The following is a 22,437-nucleotide window of genomic DNA, read 5'->3' as shown; positions in this document are numbered from 1 at the left end:
TGGCAGTAGTAGCTCTAGCCAAAAAAGTGTCAAGAGTTGTCATTGTTACCCCTTCAGAGTCCTTTTCATTACCCTTCTTTTTCCTCATTAAGCAACCTTTTCCTGCAGGTAAGAGCCCTCAAGAACAAAACGTTAGAGAGGGGGCCCAGCCCAGCCTCCGACAGCTCCAACAGGCGTGGACGGGCCAGCCCTCGGCTCGGGGGCCGCCAACATGTGTCACGTGCTGAGGGATAGCGGCGTTTTTAATAGGCACCTCCTGGTGTGCCAGTAGCGTAATTGGAGACCGGAGAGTCTGGGAATTTGAGTCCTAACCCTGGCCCGGTCTCCGTCGTGCAGCACAGCAGTTGGCAAGTCCCCCTCCAAGATCACATTATTACTAACCATCCTCTACATGGCTCCAATGTGGTTTCAGATCAGGGTGCAGCACCGAGGCAGCTACCATTCACATCGTAAATGACACCCTCCTGACCACAGATAAGGTAAATCACTTTACATGGAGCACTTGGGGCTCTACAGCATAAAGATTAAACAATACGCTGATGCTACTCAACTCTACCTGAAATTCTACTCAGCTCTAGGAATCCAAATAGTGCCTGAAAATCATCCAAACCTGGATGTCCAGCGGCTACATGAAACCCAATCCTTTGAATACCCAATTGGTGTTCTTTGACTAGACCAATACGCAAGAAATAATAAAAACCTGGCTCAATGTCATAGCCCTTGACAGCTTCAATCCCCAACTTTCATTTAGTAGTAAGTCACTTGCCTTCAACTTGGACACCAACCACACATGGCCAAAAAAGGTGAAAGAAAATAGAAAGCAACTTCAGTGCTACTGATCAAGCCCTCATGATTGTGCATCTGGACACTGAGAATACCCTGCTCTATGGTCTCCCAGAGTCTACACTATAAGCCCTTAAGAGCATCATGCGTGTCGCAGGTCGTGTTACCTAGGAAAGGAAGAAATATTATCAATTCACTCCTATTCTGATAGAACTCCATTGTTTCCCTTTGGCTGCCTGCCCCATCTTCAAAACCAGCTGCATCATTTACAAAGCCATCACGACTAGCATCCTCTTTATCTTGGGTACAATTTCACCATCTATGGTGGAGCTCAGCACATCCGCAGTCAGACCATCATCAGCCTGGAAACATACAAAATGTAAACAGGTTTTTTCCATCTACACAACCAGGGTTTTAAACAGCATCCCTGTATCCATAATAATCACCCCAACACTGCTCCAATTTAAGAAAGCGTTAAAGACAAACCTCTACAGCACATCACAATGGAGGAACTATCTAATAACCAGCTATCTCTCCTATTACTCGTTGATTGTATGTTTGCCTTTGACTCTGTCCAGTGCCCTGCTGTCTTATTGGCTAGATTTGCTCTAGATAAATACCACATACATACATATATGCATAAATACATATAGACATACATGCATACATAAATTTCCCTCTAGATAATATCACATGCGTACATAGATGCATAATATATACATACAAGCATACATATATTTACCTCAAGAAAAAATACCACATACATACATACATGCACAAATATATGCATATATATTCACTAAAAAAACATAGGTTTCACAATTGTTATAGTTAGGAATTAGCATTTAAAAAACCTTTGAAATTCACTGAAAAAACCATAGGTTTCACACTCGTTATAGTTAGGAATTAGCATTTAAAAAACCTTTGAAATTCACTGAAAAAACCATAGGTTTCACACCAGTTATAGTTAGCTGAACATTTTGCTCATACAAAACCTTTGAAATTCCCATTTTATAGTTAGTTGGACTCGAGCCTTCAACTTGGACACCAACCACACATGGCCAAAAAAGGTGAAAGAAAATAGAAAGCAACTTCAGAGCTACTGATCAAGCCCTCATGATTGTGCATCTGGACAATGAGAATACCCTGCTCTATGGTCTCCCAGAGTCTACACTATGAGCCCTTAAGAGCATCATGCGCGTCGCAGGTCGTGTTACCTAGGAAAGGAAGAAATATTATCAATTCACTCCTATTCTGATAGAACTCCATTGTTTCCCTTTGGCTGCCTGCACCATCTTCAAAACCAGCTGCATCATTTACAAAGCCATCACGACTAGCATCCTCTTTATTTTGGGTACAATTTCACCATCTATGGTGGAGCTCAGCACATCCGCAGTCAGACCATCATCAGCCTGAAAACATACAAAATGTAAACATGTTTTTTCCATCTACACAACCAGGGTTTTAAACAGCATCCCTGTATCCATAATAATCACCCCAACACTGCTCCAATTTAAGAAAGAGTTAAAGACAAACCTCTACACTACATCACAATGAAGGAACTATCCAATAACCAGCTATCTCTCCTATTACTCGTTGATTATATGTTGATTATATGTTTGCCTTTGACTCTGTCCAGTGCCCTGCTGTCTTATTGGCTAGATTTGCTCTAGATAAATACCACATACATACATATATGCATAAATACATATAGACATACATGCATACATATATTTCCCTCTAGATAAATATCACATGCGTACATTGATGCATAATATATACATACAAGCATACATATATTTACCTCAAGAAAAAATACCACACACATGCACAAATACATGCATATATATATTCACTAAAAAACCATAGGTTTCACAATCGTTATAGTTAGGAATAAGCATTTAAAAAACCTTTGAAATTCACTGAAAAAACCATAGGTTTCACACTCGTTATAGTTTGGAATTAGCATTTAAAAAACCTTTGAAATTCACGGAAAAAACCATAGGTTTCACACCAGTTATAGTTAGCTGAACATTTTACTTATACAAAACCATTGAAATTCCCACGTTATAGTTAGTTGGACTCGCGCGCCCGCAATCCACTGCTGATGAGCTCGTGAAAGAGCTCTCCAACCCCAACGCCGGAAACAACGACATCACCCCATCGCAAGAACTCTGCAACTCCCTCGCCTCCTACTTCCACAACAAGATCGCGGACATACACAACAGCTTCAACACCCAACCGACGAACGCCACGCCCGACTCAACCGAACCACCGCCCCCCACCACCACCCTCCGCGCCTGGACTCCTATCAGCACCGAAGACACCGTCCGCACGATGAACTCCATCCACTCCGGATCTCCGACCGACCCTTGCCCTCACCACGTCTTCAACAAGGCCGACGCTGTCATCGCACCCCACCTGCGGGACATCATCAACACCTCATTCGACACCGCCACCTTCCCTGAGAGCTGGAAGCACGCCGAACTCAGCGCTCTACTCAAGAAACCAACAGCGGACCCCACCGAACTGAAGAATTACCGCCCCATCTCGCTCCTCCCGTTTCCAGCCAAAGTCATCGAGAAGACCGTCAACAAGCAGCTGGCCGCCTTCCTTGAGACGAACGGATCCCTCGACCCCTCACAGTCTGGCTTCCGAGCCAACCACAGCACCGAGACCGCCCTCATCGCTGCCACCGATGACATCCGAACCCTGATGGATAACGGAGAAACAGCGGCGCTCATCCTCCTAGACCTCTCCGCGGCCTTCGACACCGTCTGCCACCGCACCCTAGTGCAGCGCCTCTACGACGTCGGAATCCAGGAGAAGGCACTGGAATGGATCACCTCCTTCCTCGACGGAAGAACCCAGAGAGTCCGCCTACCTCCGTACAAATCAAAGGCCACCGAAGTCATCTGCGGCGTACCCCAAGGATCCTCGCTGAGCCCAACCCTCTTCAACGTCTACATGAGCCCCCTCGCGGCCATCGCACGCCAACACAACCTGAACATCATCTCCTACGCCGACGATACCCAGCTGATCCTCTCCCTTACCAACGACCCCGCCGCCGCCAGAGCCAACCTCCACGAAGGAATGAAAGAAGTAGCCGAGTGGATGTCGACCAGCCGCCTGAAGCTGAACTCGGACAAGACGGAAGTCCTCATCCTGGGATCCTCGCCCTCCGCCTGGGACGACTCCTGGTGGCCCCCCGCCCTGGGAACTGCACCCAAACCGACAGACCACGCACGCAACCTGGGCTTCATCCTGGACTCCTCCCTCTCCATGACCAAGCAAGTCAACGCAGTCTCCTCGTCGTGCTTCAACATCCTGCGCATGCTACGGAAAATCTTCCGGTGGATCCCCACCGAGACCAGGAAGACTGTCACCCAGGCCCTCGTCACCAGCCGACTGGACTACGGCAACGCCCTCTACGCCGGAACCACCGCCAAGCTCCAGAAGAGACTCCAACGGATCCAGAACGCCTCAGCCAGACTCATCCTCGACATCCCACGACACAGCCACATCTCCGGACACCTAAGAGACCTGCACTGGCTCCCGGTCAACAAGAGAATCACCTTCCGTCTCCTCACCCACGCACACAAAGCCCTACACGATCAAGGCCCGAGCTACCTCAACAACCGCATCAACTTCTACGCTCCCAAACGACACCTCCGATCAGCCAGTCACGCCCTCGCCGCCGTCCCCCGCATCCGAAGAACGACAACAGGAGGAAGGTCCTTCTCCTACCTGGCGGCCAAGACCTGGAACTCCCTCCCGACCGACCTGCGCCTGACCCAAGACCACCTCGCCTTCAGGAAGAAGCTCAAGACCTGGCTGTTCGGGCAGTAGCAGCACCCCCCCCTAGCGCCTTGAGACCCTCCGGGTAAGTAGAGCGCTCTATAAATGTCTATGATTGATTGATTGATTGATGATGTCACATATTACATCATTCATGACATGGTCAGTGACATCACTGATGACATCACTGATGACATCTCAAATGACATCACTGATGACATCACTGATGACATCTCAAATGACATCACTGCTGACATCACTGATGACATCATCCAGTGAATGTGTGTTTCTGAAAAGTAAAAATATGTTTTATATATTGAAGAATGAGTGGATGTATGAGTGTGTGGATGAAGGATATAGTAGGTGCGTGACTGACTGTATGAGTAAGTGACTAACTGCGTGGACGGGCCAGCCCTCGGCTCGGGGGCCGCCAACATGTGTCACGTGCTGAGGGATAGCGGCGTTTTTAATAGGCACCTCCTGGTGTGCCAGTAGCGTAATTGGAGACCGGAGAGTCTGGGAATTTGAGTCCTACCCCTGGCCCGGTCTCCGTCGAGCAGCACAGCAGTTGGCAAGTCCCCCTCCAAGATCACATTATTACTAACCATCCTCTACATGGCTCCAATGTGGGCTTCAGATCATGGTGCAGCACTGAGGCAGCTACCATTCACATTGTAAATGACACCGTCCTGACCACAGATAAGGTAAATCACTTTACATGGAGCACTTGGGGCTCTACAGCATAAAGATTCATCAATATGCTGATGCTACTCAACTCTACCTGAAATTCTACTCAGCTCTAGGAATCCAAATAGTGCCTGAAAATCATCCAAACCTGGATGTCCAGCGGCTACATGAAACCCAATCCTTTGAATTCACAATTGGTGTTCTTTGACTAGACCAATAAGCAAGAAATAATGCAAACCTGGCTCAATGTCATAGACCTTGACAGCTTCAATCCCCAACTTTCATTTAATACTAAGTCACTTGCCTTCAACTTGGACACCAACCACACATGGCCAAAAAAGGTGAAAGAAAATAGAAAGCAACTTCAGAGCTACTGATCAAGCCCTCATGATTGTGCATCTGGACACTGAGAATACCCTGCTCTAGCGTCTCCCAGAGTCTACACTATAAGCCCTTAAGAGCATCATGCGCGTCGCAGGTCGTGTTACCTAGGAAAGGAAGAAATATTATCAATTCACTCCTATTCTGATAGAACTCCATTGTTTCCCTTTGGCTGCCTGCACCATCTTCAAAACCAGCTGCATCATTTACAAAGCCATCACGACTAGCATCCTCTTTATCTTGGGTACAATTTCACCATCTATGGTGGAGCTCAGCACATCCGCAGTCAGACAATCATCAGCCTGGAAACATACAAAATGTAAACAGGTTTTTTTCCATCTACACAACCAGGGTTTTAAACAGCATCCCTGTATCCATAATAATCACCCCAACACTGCTCCAATTTAAGAAAGAGTTAAAGACAAACCTCTACACTACATCACAATGGAGGAACTATCCAATAACCAGCTATCTCTCCTATTACTCGTTGATTGTATGTTTGCCTTTGACTCTGTCCAGTGCCCTGCTGTCTTATTGGCTAGATTTGCTCTAGATAGATACCACATACATACATATATGCCTAAATACATAAAGACATACATGCATACATAAATTTCCCTCTAGATAAATATCACATGCGTACATAGATGCATAATATATACATACAAGCATACATATATTTACCTCAGGAAAAAATAACACATACGTACATACATGCACAAATACATGCATATATATATTCACAAAAAAACATAGGTTTCACAATCGTTATAGTTAGGAATTAGCATTTAAAAAACCTTTGAAATTCACTGAAAAAACCATAGGTTTCCCACTCGTTATAGTTAGGAATTAGCATTTAAAAACCTTTGAAATTCACTGAAAAAACCATAGGTTTCACACCAGTTATAGTTAGCTGAACATTTTACTCACACAAAACCATTGAAATTCCCACGTTATAGTTAGTTGGACTCGCGCGCCCGCAATCCACTGCTGATGATGTCACATATTACATCATTCATGACATGGTCAGTGACATCACTGATGACATCTCTAATGACATCACTCATGACATCACAGCTGACATCACTGATGACATCATCCAGTGAATGTGTGTTTCTGAAAAGTAAAAATATGTTTTATATATTGAAGAATGAGTGGATGTAGGAGTGTCTGGATGAAGGATATAGTAGGTGCATGACTGACTGTATGAGTAAGTGATTAAATGTGTCGTACTGAATGCATTGGTTAGTGACTAAACTGTCTGAATGTGTGCATCAGTATGTCTGTTGTTGTGTAAGCTGCTGCATGTGTTGATCAGTAGCTATATGAGTGGCTATATGGGGTATTGATTGGTTGCCCAAGTATTTGTATGTGAGGGTGAGTGTGTGTGTGGGTGGCTGGGAGGTGTGTGACTCTGTGCATATATGTGTGAGCAGTTGATTCACTTGGTATATGGGTTCAAGAGTGCATGTGAAAAGAGCTGTATGGGTGGTTGACTGTGTGCATGGGTGTGTTGGTGAGTGAATGGCTATCTCAGTGCTCCATGTCCAACTAAGTACATATGTAAAACAGTGCATGGGAGAGTTGGCATATATAAATCACTATACATGAGAGCCTGTGATTGCGTAAGTGACTGTTCAGTTTAGTTCAGTAAACTTGATTTCGATGATTAAAAACCATCATAAAAATACATTGTGCAAAATCATCAATTACATTTCTGAACCATAAAGTATAAAACAAACAAAATTGGTGCTATTAAAAAAAAACACGTAACAATAAAAATCATATACATCCTAGATTAGCCTCTTGTATTTCTTAGGTTAACAGCTACTTTTAAAAAGCTAATAAGAGCACATAAGGTACGCATATCAGAGGCTCTCTGCAAAAAGAGTAACGCCGATTTAGCATGGCGAAATCTTGACTCTTTTAAAATATCTACAAGAAATCTACGACGAGGGGTTTGATAAAAGAAACATAAAAGTACAAAATGAAGGGTGTCCTGCAGAGACCTATTGTCGCAGCCGCAGGCACCCTTCTGCTCAATTGTTAAAGTAAAACCAGGCGGATAAGCTAAAATGTTAGGTAACAAATTGAGCCTAAAACGACACATTAAAAATCTATCTTGTTGATTAAACATTAAAAATAAATAAGGTTCCATGCCCTCCCCGTTGCTTGCTAAACTGTCAGCAACTGCTGATGTTTTTAGATAGTCAGAATATTGTCTGCCCAATTCATATTTTGCCAACAACAGTTTTTGGATCTTATATTTACAAGAGGTGTCAATCATGGTCGGATCCCTGAACAAATCCTGGTGGTCTATGCTCCCTAGTGTGTCTTTAACATATTTTAGCCATGGGATTTGGAGGCACTTATCTTTCTGTAGGCAGTCTTTGACTATTTCCCTGCTTATTTCTGCATCTGGATTTACCCAGATGCGCAGTCATGTCAGGATAGGTCTCACCTTTATCTGCTCGGTAATATAGGGAATCCCAAGCTCGGTGTGTGCAATTGCTGCAGGGATGCTCTGTGGTGTCTTCAGGATCCTTCGTAGAAATTTGTCTTCCTCTACTTGTAAGAGTCTAACATCCCTGAAGCCCCAGACCTCTGCCCCATACATGGCCTTAGCGGTACTTACAGCTCTGTACAGCGTCATGACTTGTTCAGGTGACCAACGACCCAGCCTAAGGGCAAAATTTAATATTGCACCGTTTGCTGAAACCAGTTTCCTACACCTATCCTCAAGCAGGGAATCAAACCTAATCTTCCCATCTAATAAGAGACCCAAGTATGAAAAGGTAGTAACGGTATCTAGAACGTGGGCCCCAATTTTAAATACAAATTTCTTGGGAGGTTTTTTCCCTGCCACCATTACAAAGCATTTGTTCAAGTTCACGGAGAGATCTAAATTCGCCATGAATTTCTCAAATCCATCCACAAGATGTTGCAGGCTCAGTGTTGTTCGTACAAGCAGGACCGCGTCATCTGCGTACAGTAAAACTGGTATATTGCGCGGCCCTACTTTAGGGCAGTCAGTCTCCAAAGCAATCAGTGTACTTTCTAAATCATTTATGTACAATGAAAATAAGAAGGTAGCCAGGATGCACCCCTGCCTCACTCCACTAGTACACGGGAAGAGATCAGTGCTCACCCCCCCCGTGCTGTAGCGAACCTTAGCAGAGGTGTTCCAGTGTAATTCTTTTAAAATGTTTATGAGTCCAGGGTCAATTCCCAAGTTAGACATCAAGGCCCATAGTTTGTTTCTATTTACATTATTGAAGGCCGTGGCCAGGTCCATAAACCCCATATATACCGTACCGTTGCTAGCTTTTGTATATTTTGCAACTAGTAGGTAGAGGTTCAGGCATTGATCGCTAGTTGATTTGCCTGATCTGAATCCATATTGTCTATCTACTAGGGTGTGGTGCTCTTCCGTCCAGGCGGTAAGGCGATCTAGAACCGCCCTGCCTAGTATCTTAGCCGATACATCTATCAGCGATATTGGTCTATAGCATTGTGGATTGTCCCTGCTGCACTTCTTATAGATAGGGACAATCAATGCTGTAGACCAAGATCGGGGAAGCCCAGATTTTATCGCTGCATTTAGTACCCTGGTCATAATGGGGGCCCATAAATCAATGTTTCTTAGATACAGATCTGGCGGCTTGCCATCCGGGCCTGGTGCCTTATACGGCTAAGACCCTGTATCGCCGTGATAATTTCTTGTAGAAAAAATTCTATTTCGGTGTGGCGGGGCCCATCCCAGGACTCTGCCTCCACTTCGTCACCTTGATGGTTATAGAGGCTCTTGAAATGACTTACCCACTGATCAGGGAGTATATTATTGCTAATGACTGGGGAGCTACTATCTTGAAAGCAGGGCCTGTTTATTATTTGCCAGAATTGCGTATAGTTCCTGTTTTCCCCTGCTTCCCTCAGGTCCGCCCATACTTCCTTTTGGAGCGTGATCTTCCTCTGTTTGACCTGTGTTGTATAGTTACGCCTACACAGGGCAACTTTCTGCTTGTCCCTCGGGAGGGTTTTAAGACAGAGTTTTAGATCCCTCAATGCCCGTGAGCAATTAGAGTCAAACCAACGGGGAAGTAGTATATCCTTTGTGTGGCGTTTAGTTTTTAATAGTCCATCAACCACCTCGGTTAGGGACACAAATGCTGAAACCAGATCTCTGCCCTCTACTGTGAGTTCTAAACAGCTATCTATTTGTTCTTTCCCTCTTACTAATAGGGTTCTGTGGAAATCTTGTGCATTGATTTTTGACCATCTTAGTCGCCTCCCCTGGTCCGTTGGGCGCATCTCAATGTCTACAAGCTCATTCCTTGATGCACTCCCATTAAATTGAATTTCAAGAGTTAGGGGATTGTGGTCGCTGAAGGGACTCCAATCCGTTCTAACCTCATTAACCTGGTATTTTGCAAAGGTAGAAATTAGTATGAAATCTATGATGGATAGACAGCCTCTTCCCTTAAATGTTGGTGTGATAGTGCCATCTATACTTGGTGCCAAAAGGTCAATAATGTGTGTGAGAGCGTAATTGTCAAACAATTTCATTAACAATTTTCCCTCTTTGTTGTGCTCGAGGTGTGGTCCATTTTCTATTGGACAGGATGACCAGTCAGGGCTTACGGGGAGGAGTTTTCGGCATAGGTGACAATTAAAGTCACCCATGACCAACATAATTGGTTCTACACCCCCTTTCCTAAGCTCGACTTCCTCATTTAGTCTGGTCTCTAATTCCTCTATGACCGGATATTTCCCCTCAACTGGTCCTGAGTTATAGAAATTAAATATCAGCAGCCTCTGCCCTTGTCCTTGAAATGCTACTAGAAAACTAGAACGGGGTTTGGAGGGTCCAGGGGAAATTATAGACCTGCCCAGGTTATTCTCCCCTAGTATACAGTCTGTAAATACACAAAAACCTGGGTGTCTAATAAGAGACAACTATGTCTCTAAGAAACATATACTGTGTTGAGTTTACCAAATGCATAACTCAATTACAGAAAGTGTTTGAATAAGGTTTTGACAATCCGACGCATGTAACCACCTGCAAAAGTAGGCGAGATCCAAAATCCAGAGTTGGATTACCATCAAAATCGTGTTGGTGGTCTGATTTTTTCTCATCTGGTCATCCACAGGACTGAGCTGGTGTGTCTCCAGTTTAGCGAGACTACTTCCAGAACAGCCTGGTAGGACATGGGTCAAGCCCACAATCGCTCATGTGACCATGCGTAGGATCACCAAATAGAACAATAAGCAGTGCAAAGGTGTAAAAAGGTGAAATTAAAAGAGAATAGAAAAATCACAGTAAGAGAACTTTAATAGCTGTGAGTTCCTTTCCATTTAAAAACCAGAACAGCGCAAAATCACAGTATCAACAAATAACTGTTTAGGGGCCAACATGTTTCAGCCATACAGGGGAACACTCCCTAGGCTTTCGTCAGGGCCTCTGTTCTTATAAACTCTTGCTATTGCTTGTGCAATTCACAATCATAGTGAAAACAAAAACACAGTGACAACTATAAAGGATATGTTTTCTCATTCCTCCTTGTCAGCAGGTATGTAATTTACCTAGAAAGTGCAAGATGGTGTAAGTGCATCGGATATAAAACCATATAATGTAATTAGAAAAATTGAAAAGAGGACCAAATGGTTCCTTACTCACCCATCTCGACAGGGGAGAATACCTCACCTCACCTGGACCAAACTCAGAATAAGGGAGGCCACGCACTAAGAACAAGAAAAGGGAGTTCAAAAATAAAAAACCAGCTAAGAACCTGGGTTTTATTACTTATGTTGTCATCCCTATAGAGACTATGTTCTGTGCTCAATACTCTAGCAGCCAAAAAAGAGCCAGGCTCACCCACATGTAGTAGGACTGCCTAGACTGAATATGTAGTTAACTGTAATAATATGTACAAGGGCTTAACATTTATATATACAACAGAGGTTACACTTACCTCTCCGTCGTTGCCCCAGGCAAAGTCTGAGGTTGGGGGAGGCAACGAGTGGGAGGGGTGAGGTCATTCTTATAGGCACGTTCGACTTAGTGTACACCCATTAGTCTCCACCCATAGGCTCCCGTTAACTGAACGTGTGTCTACTCCATTCGAAAGTACTTAATGTCAGCGCGCCTGGGCATGGCAATATAAATAAACACTGGCATAGCAATATAAATAAACACTTACAATCGCCAGGAAAGGTTTCTTCATTTAGCTCGCGTTCAGTGTATTTTGTATATATTCCGGTATATGGATCAATGTGTACTTGTATCAGTGATCATAAAAGAGAGTACGTATGTGTTAGTATATATTTAAATAAGTAAGGTTTAGTGAGTATAACTGTGTAGTTGAGGAAATGGGAGTGTGATTGATTCTTTGCATAACTGACTAGGTGTGTGAGTAACTCTGTGGATGAGTGTCAGCGTGTGAGTTTCTGTATAGGTGTATGAGTGGATATGAGAGTGTTCTATTGATGAGTGACTGTATGTATGAGTGATTGTATGGGTGAATGAGTGGATGTGTGTGTAGACCTAGAAATCAGTGAGTGTGTATGTAGTTACTGGTATTGGTGTGTCAATAATTTCAGGAATGGTAGTTCGTATTTAACACTGGGTGTATCAAAGGTTAGATTAGAGTGTGAGGAGGTGCATCGTATTATCACATGGATGATGTTGTCAGTGATGTCATCAGTGATGTCATTTGAGATGTCATCAGTGATGTCATCAGTGATGTCATTTGAGATGTCATCAGTGATGTCACTGACCATGTCATGAATGATGTAATATGTGACATCATCAGCAGTGGATTGCGGGCGCGCGAGTTATAGTGAGTCCAACTAACTATAACATGGGAATTTCAATGGTTTTGTATGAGTAAAATGTTCCGCTAACTATAACTGGTGTGAAACCTATGGTTTTTTTCAGTGAATTTCAAAGGTTTTTTAAATGCTAATTCCTAACTATAACGAGTGTGAAACCTATAGTTTTTTCAGTGAATTTCAAAGGTTTTTTAAATGCTAATTCCTAACTATAACGATTGTAAAACCTATTTTTTTTCAGTGAATTTCAAAGGTTTTTTAAATGCTAATTCCTAACTATAACGTTTGTGAAACCTATGGTTTTTTCAGTGAATTTCATAGATTTTTTAAAAGCTAATTCCTTTGTATATCGACTTTGTAACCTACGATTTTTTATAACTATTAATTATATATATATATATTTGACAGTACCTCTGCAATAAAAGGAAAAGCAGGAGCCCATTTGGTCCGTGTCCGAGTTTCTTTTGTTGGCTGGCGAGAATCGGTGCAGCGCAATTTGAAAGCGGCATTTCTGATATATATATATATATATATTTTTTTTTTACTTATTTGTTCAATGTATATATATATTTTTTAATCATTTTTTCCTGGTGCGCTCAGGGTGCGCGCACCGGTAAGCTTACCCGTATCATTTTGTCTTGGAGCGCTCAGGGTGCGCGCACCGGTAAGCTCTCCCGAGAGCACAGCGAGAGTGCTAGTTCTGTGTTCGTAAAAAAAAAATATGTATGAAAACTAAATAATAATGCAAGACATTCAGTACCATACTTAAAGCAGTATTTTTGATTTTCCGAATGAAAATGATTTTGCATTTCCGTAAAGCTACCAAAACTTCACTCAGGCGCGCCGCGTAAGCGCCCCCGTAAGCGCTCCGGTGCGCGCAGTGTAAGCGTGTCAAGTCATTTGACCTTAAAATAACACTTTTCATTGGTTGCTAACCGTTTTTTTTACAATGAATGAAATCCCCACCCATTTCCTTCACCACTTCTTTCACTTTTGTGACTGCAAGACCTGTCTTTTTCCTGCTTAATCTTTTTTGGATTATCATGGCTGCTAGACCCACCAGTGGCAGTGAGGACTCATATGAGTTCATAGAGGAAGAGGCTCCTCAGCCTAGAGTAAAGGAGCATTTCATATGGAATTTTTTTTCAATACCTGATGATAAAAAGAAAGTAAATGCTCCAAAGGTGGAGTGCCGTATTTGTCACACTGTCCTGTCACAGGATGACCCTACCAGAAAGTATTCATTTGGAAATTCGACTATGATTCGGCACGTCCAGAGGAGGCATCCTCAGAATTATGCCCGGGAGAGTGTCAGGGCTCTGGCACGAGAGGCTCCAGGGGATGGTGCCTCTACTTCAACTGTAGGAGCAACTGCATCGGTGAGGGGGCGACCAGAACAGCTGATATTCAGCCTGTTTTTAATGAGGCCACAATCAAATGCAAACATTGTGATGGACTACTTTGTTAGGGGGAACAAAGTACTATGATTATTGTTCGAGCAATAGAGAACCACCGCTGCCATCCCCAGCCCTAATTTAGATTTTTTTTTTTTGCTCCTGTTGAGCAGTTTCCCATTCCCTGTTTTTGTTTTTGTTGAGAACTACCTCCAATTCTCAAAAAAGAGCTGTATTCTTAAAAAAATGAAGAACAGTAACTGAAGAGGAGTGCAGTGAGAGAGGAGAGGAAAATGAGTGAGAAAGCAAAGATAGGGATGAGAGGGGAATGGAAGTGAAGTAGGGGGACTGAAAGAAGGTGAGTGTGGGGGTGAGTGAGGAGAAGGAGAGTGAACATGGGGAATGAGGATAAGTGAAGAAAATGTAGTAAAGGAACGGGGGTGTGGAAGGGTAAGAAAAGAGCAGTGATGTTTAAGAAAGAGTGGAGATACAGACTGGATAAAGGCAAGTGAGTGTGAGACAAGGTGAGTAAGGGAGTGAAGAGACAGAGAAAGTGAAAGAAAAAGTGAGAGTAGAAGACCGAGGGCCTAATTTATGAGGCCATGCGTCACTTTTACGCCGCCGGTGCGTCACTTTTTGTGACGCACCAGTGGTGTAAAAAATGCGTCTTGTTGAGTCCTATTAACAAAGTGACGCAACTAGGTAGATGCGTCACTTTGTAAACCCCTGCGCCACATTATACCTGCGCCAAGTATAATGTATGCAAAGGGGGCGTATTGACACAAGGAAGGGTCGTAGAAGTGACGCAGTGAAATCTATGAGATTTCACTGTGTCACTTTTAGGACGTCGTTGCGACAAAATCTTGCGCCTTCCTCGCAGCAGGCGTAAGACTGACGCAGGCACTTTCACATGGGGCTTGCCACATGTGAAAGGATGCATTGCTGGAGTTGCGTCACTTTTGTGACACACTCCAGCAACGCGTCACTTTTGCGCTTACAGATACGTCAGAAATACTGATGTATCTGTAACTCCTTGCGACATGATGCGTCATACATTAAATATGACGCATCAGGAATGTCGCAAGGAGAGCGCACTGAGAAGTGACGCATCGCTGCTTTCACGCAGCGATGTGTCATTTCTCATAAATGAGGCCCTGAGTGAGGGAGGAAAGAAACATAAGTGAGGGAGTGTGCCTGTGTTATAGGGAGTGAGCGTAATAGAAGAGGAGTGACAGACTAAGGGGTCAGAGAGAATGAGGTTAACATATAGGGAGTGAGCGTAATAGAAAAGGAGTGAGAGACTAAGAGGACGGAGAGAATGTGGGTAACAGGGAGAGAGTGAGAAAAGGGGAGTGAGTAAGTTAGAGGACAGAGGGATTGACAGAAGGAGCTACTGAAGTGGACTAAGGGGAGTAAGAGAAGGGAAAAGAGTGAAGGTGCAAAGAATGGGAAGAGAGAGGAAGGGAAGTAAAGGAGAAGGTTTCAAAGAAGGTGAGTGTGGGAGTATGGCTGAGTTATAGGGAGTGAGCGTGACAGAAGAGGAGTGAGAGACTAAAGGGACGGAGAGAATGAGGCTAACGGAGAGAGAATAAGGTAAGAGGAGTGTAGAAGTAAGAGGACAGAGGGAGTAGGAAAAGGAATTAGTGAAGTGGAGTAAGGAGAGTAAGGGAAGGGAAACAGTGAAGGAGTGAAGGAAGGGAAGAGAGAGGAAAGAAAATAAAGCAGAAGGTCTGAAAGAAGGTGAGTGTGGAAGTATGGCTCAGTTATAGGGAGTGAGTGTGATAGAAGAGGAGTGAGAGACTAAGCGGACGGAGAGAATGGGGGTAACAGAGAGAGAGTGAGAGAAGGGGAGTGAGTAAGTTAGAGGACAGAGGGATTGAGAGAAGGAGTTACTGAAATGGAGTAAGGGGAGTAAGGGAAGGGAAAAGAGTGAAGGAGCGAAGGATGGGAAGACAGAGGAAGGAAAGTAAAGGAAAAGGTCTGAAAGAAGGTGAGTGTAGGAGTATGGCTGAGTTATAGGCAGTGAGCGAGATAGAAGAGGAGTGAGAGACTAAGGGGATGGAGAGAATGAGGCTATACGGAAGAGATTGAGGGAAGGGGAGTGTAGAAGTAAGAGGACAGAGAAAGAAAGAGAAGGAGTAAGTGAAGTGGAGTGGAGTAAGGAGAGTAAAGGAAGGGAAACAAGTAAAACAATGAAGTAAGAGAAGAGAGAGGAAAGAAAGTAAAGGAGAAGGTCTGAAAGAAGGTCAGTGTAAGAGAAGAGTGTGAAAAAGGGGAGTAAATGTGGGGATTCAGAATAAGTGAGGCAAGCGCAATAAGGGAACAGAGGTGTGGGAGCATCAAAGAAGAGTAGTGAGGTTAAGGAAAACAGTATAGAGAAAATACATTTTGTACATCAAACTTACCTTATAAGTAATGTAAACTTAATTTCATATTTCCATTAAAATGTATATCTGTGAAAGACAAAAAAAGTTAGAATATTTATAATATATTTTACAATACAAGAGACAAAGTACGACATTAAAAGTCATAAAAGGTTAGTAAGAGATAAAGTAGAAGTGAAATAGTCAGAACGAAAAACAAAGGAATGGTGAAGGTCAGAGAGAGTTAAAAAGAAATAGAGAGAGAGCAAAGTACTAAAAGGATAATGACATAGATACATTCAGTGACAGTGAACAAGAGCAGGAGAGAGAAATAAACTGAAGGTGAGTAATATCCTAAAGAAATATGCATTACGGAAGCTAAAGGCAGAAAGGGGAGTGAGTGACAGAGAAGCTGGAGTGAATAAAAGTGGATTAATGACAATGAGGCATGGAATTTCAGTGAGGGTGAATGTAGGCTTGTAAGACAGTGAGGACACAATGGGAGTGAAGGTAACAGAGAGGGAGTGAAGGAAGACAAGTAAGAATACAAGAGAATAGAGAGAGTAAGACAAACAGTGAGTAAAGGGCAGTAAGGTGAGTAAGGGAAGGAGAATTACTGAGAGAGCAAAGGAAGGGAAGAAAAGTGAAGCAAAGGGACTAGGAAAAGGTGAGTCGTGACGACAGAAAGAAGAAGGGTAGATAAAGATGATGATTGAGGATAACTGAACGAACTGAAGTAAGGGAACAAGGATGAGGGAGGGTGAGTACAGGAGAGTGAGGTAGATAAAAAAGGAAAATAAAAAGAGGATAAAAGCAAATGAGCTTGAGACAAAGGAAGTGAAAGAGTGAGAACATAGAGGTAGAGAAGGAAACACTGGCAGAAAGAAACTGAGTAGGAGAGCAAAGAAAGATAAGTAAGGGAGTGTGGGTGAGTTTTAGGGAGTAAGGATGACGGAAGAGGAGCGAGAGAGTAAGAGGTTCGAGAGACTGAAGCTAAGAGAAAGAGTGAGGGAAAGGGAGTGAGGATGTGAGAGGACAGAGGAAGTGAGAGAAGGAGTGAGTGAAGTGTAATAAGGTGAGTGAGAGAAGGGGAATTATTGAGGAAACAAAGAAAGAAAACAAGGGGAAGGGGAGTGAAGTAGATTGACTGACAGCTGGAAAGTAGTGAATGGGAGAGAGGGAAAGGGCAGTGAAGGAGTGGTTAATGAGAATAAGTGAGAAAAGTGGAATAAGGGAAGGGAGGTGAGGGAGAGTGAAAAAAGGCAAGTGAGGGTGAGTTAAGAGGAGTGATAGAGGGTGGAAATAGATAAGTGACCATAAGAGAATGGGAAAATAATATATATTTAATAATAATTGAAAATACAAAATAATTTCAACAACATGTTAAATGGTTTATTTTTGCTGTTCTCAGAATATATTGAATTTCACTTAAAACAGTGACTTCAATAGTACTCATCATATAACAGCGGGCAAAAAAAACACAATCAAAATGATTGTGTTTAAAAAACCCATTAAATAATTTCTTAAATAATGTAAAATTTAAAAAAAACATATCTAAACTCACTTTTGATCCATCCACTTTTCCACAAGGCCAAATAGTATATGGAAAGTCCTTTTCTATAGAAATTAGTCCTGAGTATTCTTAATGTCTCATTTACCCGACTTTCTGAAAGAAAAGCTCCAACATCTTTAACATTATGGAACAAGAGTTTTACTTCCACCTCTAGCTTACTTTTTAAAGCACACACTATATGATATACATATACTATCTCTATGAGAACTATATGTTTTTTATTATCTTCATCACTCTCATTCAGAAAGTAATTTTGAAGAGCAAACTAAGTTATATTAACTGCTGCAATCTTCATAGGCCAATTACCTTCCCTAAAATTTCGGTTGTAAGAACACTAGGTAAGAATTTAGTAAGTCAGAAGGCAAACGTTGTTTGAAAGTCAATTGAGTATCATTACAGAGCTTCCAGCCTTTTTGACATTTTAAATAACATGTGTAATGTCCTGATGTTGTTGAAGGACCATCATGGTAAATAATTGCTGCAGTTGTAAAGGTTCTTCCTGAAATTGATAATTGAGAAGCCACAAAATTTGTAATTAATGTTGTCAATTTAGTTCCATCAGGTCTACATCGTTGGAACATTAAAATAACATACTGTCCATATCTTCGTAAAAATAAAGTTGATAGCATTGCAGATTTACATTGACTACAGACCATGTTTTGATTTGCTTCTCTAACTAGATTATTAAAAGACACTGATTTGCAGTCTGGTAAAGTCAAATATATAAATCTTTCAGTGTCTACTGTAGTACTACTTGAAAAGGAGCAATTGTCACAGTCATGTTGCCATTTATAAGAAAGGCCAAAAAGATTTTCTACAGCTACACCTTCATCTTGCAAAACAACAAGCATATACATTAGAAATTCCTGACAATCTTGCTGAATATTCTGTGTAAATTGATTTAGACCACAACATATGTCTAAAACCTTTCGAATTTCAGAAACACTTTATATTTTTGTTCTACCACTGCTACATTTCTTTAATACAGAATTTAATAAACAACAAAGTGTTTGATCACGATTTTCAGCAATCTGTTCTTGTACAGTTTGGAGAAAGAAAACAACATTAAGCACTACATTAGCATAGCAGTTGACACCAGAACTATTTTCAAACTGAAATCCAACAACATCTTTAACTGAATGCATTTTGTTTCTGCTTACAATTACTGGTTCATCTACCTTTTTTCTTTTTCCTACAACTTCACTACAATTGATCTCATTTCATCTTTTTCGGCCTACCACACGCTTTTCAAACAGAGGATATTGAGGTAAATTTGGAGCATACTCTCTTCTTAACCTATTATATTCTTTTACACAATTTAGATCTGCATTAATCCTTGTCTCATCAAAATCAATCAAGTACAATCCTGATAAAGTTCTGTCTCGAGATAAAGCAACATATGCCATATCCTCCTTGAACACAGAATTTCCAATATTCACCAAACACTATCAACACCTAAACCTTGAGATTTATGAATAGTTACTGCATATGCCAAAGAAACAGGAAACTGTTTTCTGCGGACATATAAATCTTTCACTAGCAAAAAACGAGCAGAACAACGACAGATTTGTTGTACTTCTTTAATACCATCAAATTTAATTTTTATAGTTTCAATTCCATCTCTATTTCGGTAATACACAAAATCCACAACAGGACCCATTGTTCCAGTTACTAAACCTCTTTACACATGTAAATTACGTCGTCAAATTATACGACAATTTAAAGATGCATACAGAGTCTTTTCCATACCAGCAGTTTTAGATATTGTCTTCTCTAAAGAATCTAATTTTGATTTCAACGTTTCTGACAAAATAATAGTTGCTCCTTCATGTTCTATTTTATCAATAGCTTCCAGTTTCACAATCTCTTGATTTTCCAACTTTAACATTTTGGTGTTGAAGATTGAACATTCTTGCAGAGTTGGCATCAAGCATATGACAGATTTGTTTTCAGGAATTTTCTTAAAAATATTCTCTGGGAGAATATTTTCCTTTGGAAACAAATTTGAAATTAATCGTCCATGTAAAGCTTCTTTGCCATGCTCAGTTAGTTTTCCAATTCTTACATCTTGTAGAATATTTTTATAATCTTCATCCTTTGCCTGTCGCATATTTTCAAGTAGTTCTGCATATTTGAAATTTAACCATATGTTAACTTTTCCAATGCTTCCTAAGCACTTCCTGGTATCTTCATGCGTAAGCATTTTAAACACTGGCTGTCCTTTCACTGGAGTTAGTTGCAGTAGATCTCCAAAAACAATGATGTGTTTGCCTCCAAATAATACATCATAGTCTGTTTTAAGAATTTCTTGCATTCTTAAATGCACAGAAGCAAGCATTACATTTGATACCATGCTTACTTCATCAATGATAAGAAGTGTCATTTTCTTTAGGACTCTTGAAACTTCACAACAAGCTTCTCCAATTAGCTTGTGGTATTGTAATTTGTTATCATGCTCCACTGGCAGCATCAATAAGCGATGTAAAGTAATTCCTTTGTGCGCTGCCAACCAAGTTGGAGCAGTAACAACACAAGAGAGCGATGACTCCGTTGTTTTTTGAAAATATGTTGCAATTGCTTTAATCAGGAAACTTTTCCCAGTTCCTGCTTCTCCACTCACATACAGTCGGACAGGTACAAATGACGTACATGAGCACTCTTTTTTCTCATGAGATAAACCATGCTCAATGTGTTCTGTGACTTCGTCATATATTTGTCTCTGCTCAACGTTTAGTTCTTTTTCCAAATCTTCTAAGTCAACCCCATCCTCTTGAGCTTGTTCCATGGCTCTTTCAACTTCATCCATGGCAGTGGCAGCTTCATTTTGTATAATTGGTCCTCCTAGTGGATCCTGAGTCAATGAAGCAGAACTCTGACTATCTTGAGAACTGTCTCTAGCAATCTCTGGTGCAATTGTAGCTTCTTGCTGTATTTCCTCGTTCAACATTTGCAGATAATTTGAAAAAACAGGACATTCTATCGTATCCTTGGGTGCATTGAACGAATCTTCATAAGTAAGAAAATCTCCAAGTAGTTCCTCTTCTGTACGCCAAGGCTTAAAGAGTTGCAAAAGAGCTAAGTAATAAAATTCCCTTTTGTCTGGAGAATCACAACTCAATTTTAGATGATTAATCAAATGGCCTTTTCTTTGTTTTACTAGATAGCCTTCACAACCAATTACAGCATATACACCTTTATTGATGTCTTCTGTAACGTTCTTTTTAAAAAATATAGGTTTGCAGAACTTCATAGAGACAAGCAATCTCAAGGTGAGTACTTCTATTTGGATAGTATGTATCCAACATGTTTGTTTTCAAAATATCTGTACTATCCGGTTCTTTCTCCGCCAAATACTCTATTTCTTGTACAGATTTCAAAACTTGGTTGCGTGTTGCAGCAAGACCTAGACTCACCCAAATGATGGTTCTAGATTTGGCATATAGACTTGCTGATGACAACCGATCAGAACATTCATATGCTCAAATTTCTCGATGGGACAACATCTTCAGACTGTAACTGTATAATTTCTTGCTTAGACTCTTTTCATGTGAAATTTCCTCCCACATTTCCTTCAGGTCCGTCTTTTCTGATTTTGTGATGTAAGACTTCACATATCGAGCCACAGCAATAGAGTTGTCAGCCACATATTGAATATCCATGTTAGCATTCCACATGGACAAAATGACTGGGTTGTAGTCATTTATAAATTTGGATTTTTGGGTGATTTCCTTGTCACAGTATGTCGCAGAGAAGACATAAAATTGTTGACTCTTCCTTTCAATGTTACTGGACGTGGAAACGCAAAACGACATTTCATGTAGAATTTGTCCTTGGATTTGTATTTTTGACGACAGTATTTCCCACAACGATGGCTTTGAAAGCGTAAAACTTGGTGTCTAAAATTGTTTTCTTCTGTACTTTTCGGAACAGCACATGTAGAATACTGCTCAATGAAACTCATCACTTTCTCATCTGAACCTGTTCCAAATTTAGGTGCATCTTTAATCCATAGCAGCATATGTATATGAGGAGCACCTCTTGCTTGATACCCCTTTCTCCAAAAGAAATCCAACACCTCTCCAAGCGGAGGATTTTTTTTGTTTGTAATAAAAGACATCATAGCTTCAAACCTATGATTGAAATACCTGTATACATTAACTGGATCCTTCAGAATTTATGGCAAATGTGTGACACATCTGAATGCCTTCTTGATGGAACCAAGGTAAACAAGCATTGAAAATGCAATAGATCTCGCCCTCGGTGTCACACATACTGTTGGCAGAGACAGACATGGTACATTATATCTAAAATCCTATTAATCTGCCTAAGATCACACTGTAAGTGAAGCTTGATTCACCCATCATTGTAATCTTAGGCAGAGTCACACATACTATTGGCAGAGATACACATGGTACATTAAATCTAACATTCTGATCATGTGCCTAAGATCACACTGTGACTGAAGCTTGATTCACCCATCACTGTGATCTTAGGCAGAGTCACACATACTGTTGGCAGAGACAGACATGGTACATTATATCTAACATTGCGCGCACGGCTTGCAAATATGCCAATGAAACCATTACACTATCTCTGGACTAGCATTAATGTCAAAGATTGCGCATGC

The sequence above is a fragment of the Lissotriton helveticus genome, chromosome 2_2, assembly GCF_964261635.1.
Source record: "Lissotriton helveticus chromosome 2_2, aLisHel1.1, whole genome shotgun sequence".
NCBI classification, from domain to species: Eukaryota; Metazoa; Chordata; class Amphibia; order Caudata; family Salamandridae; genus Lissotriton; species Lissotriton helveticus.
This window is presented reverse-complemented; position numbering follows the sequence as displayed.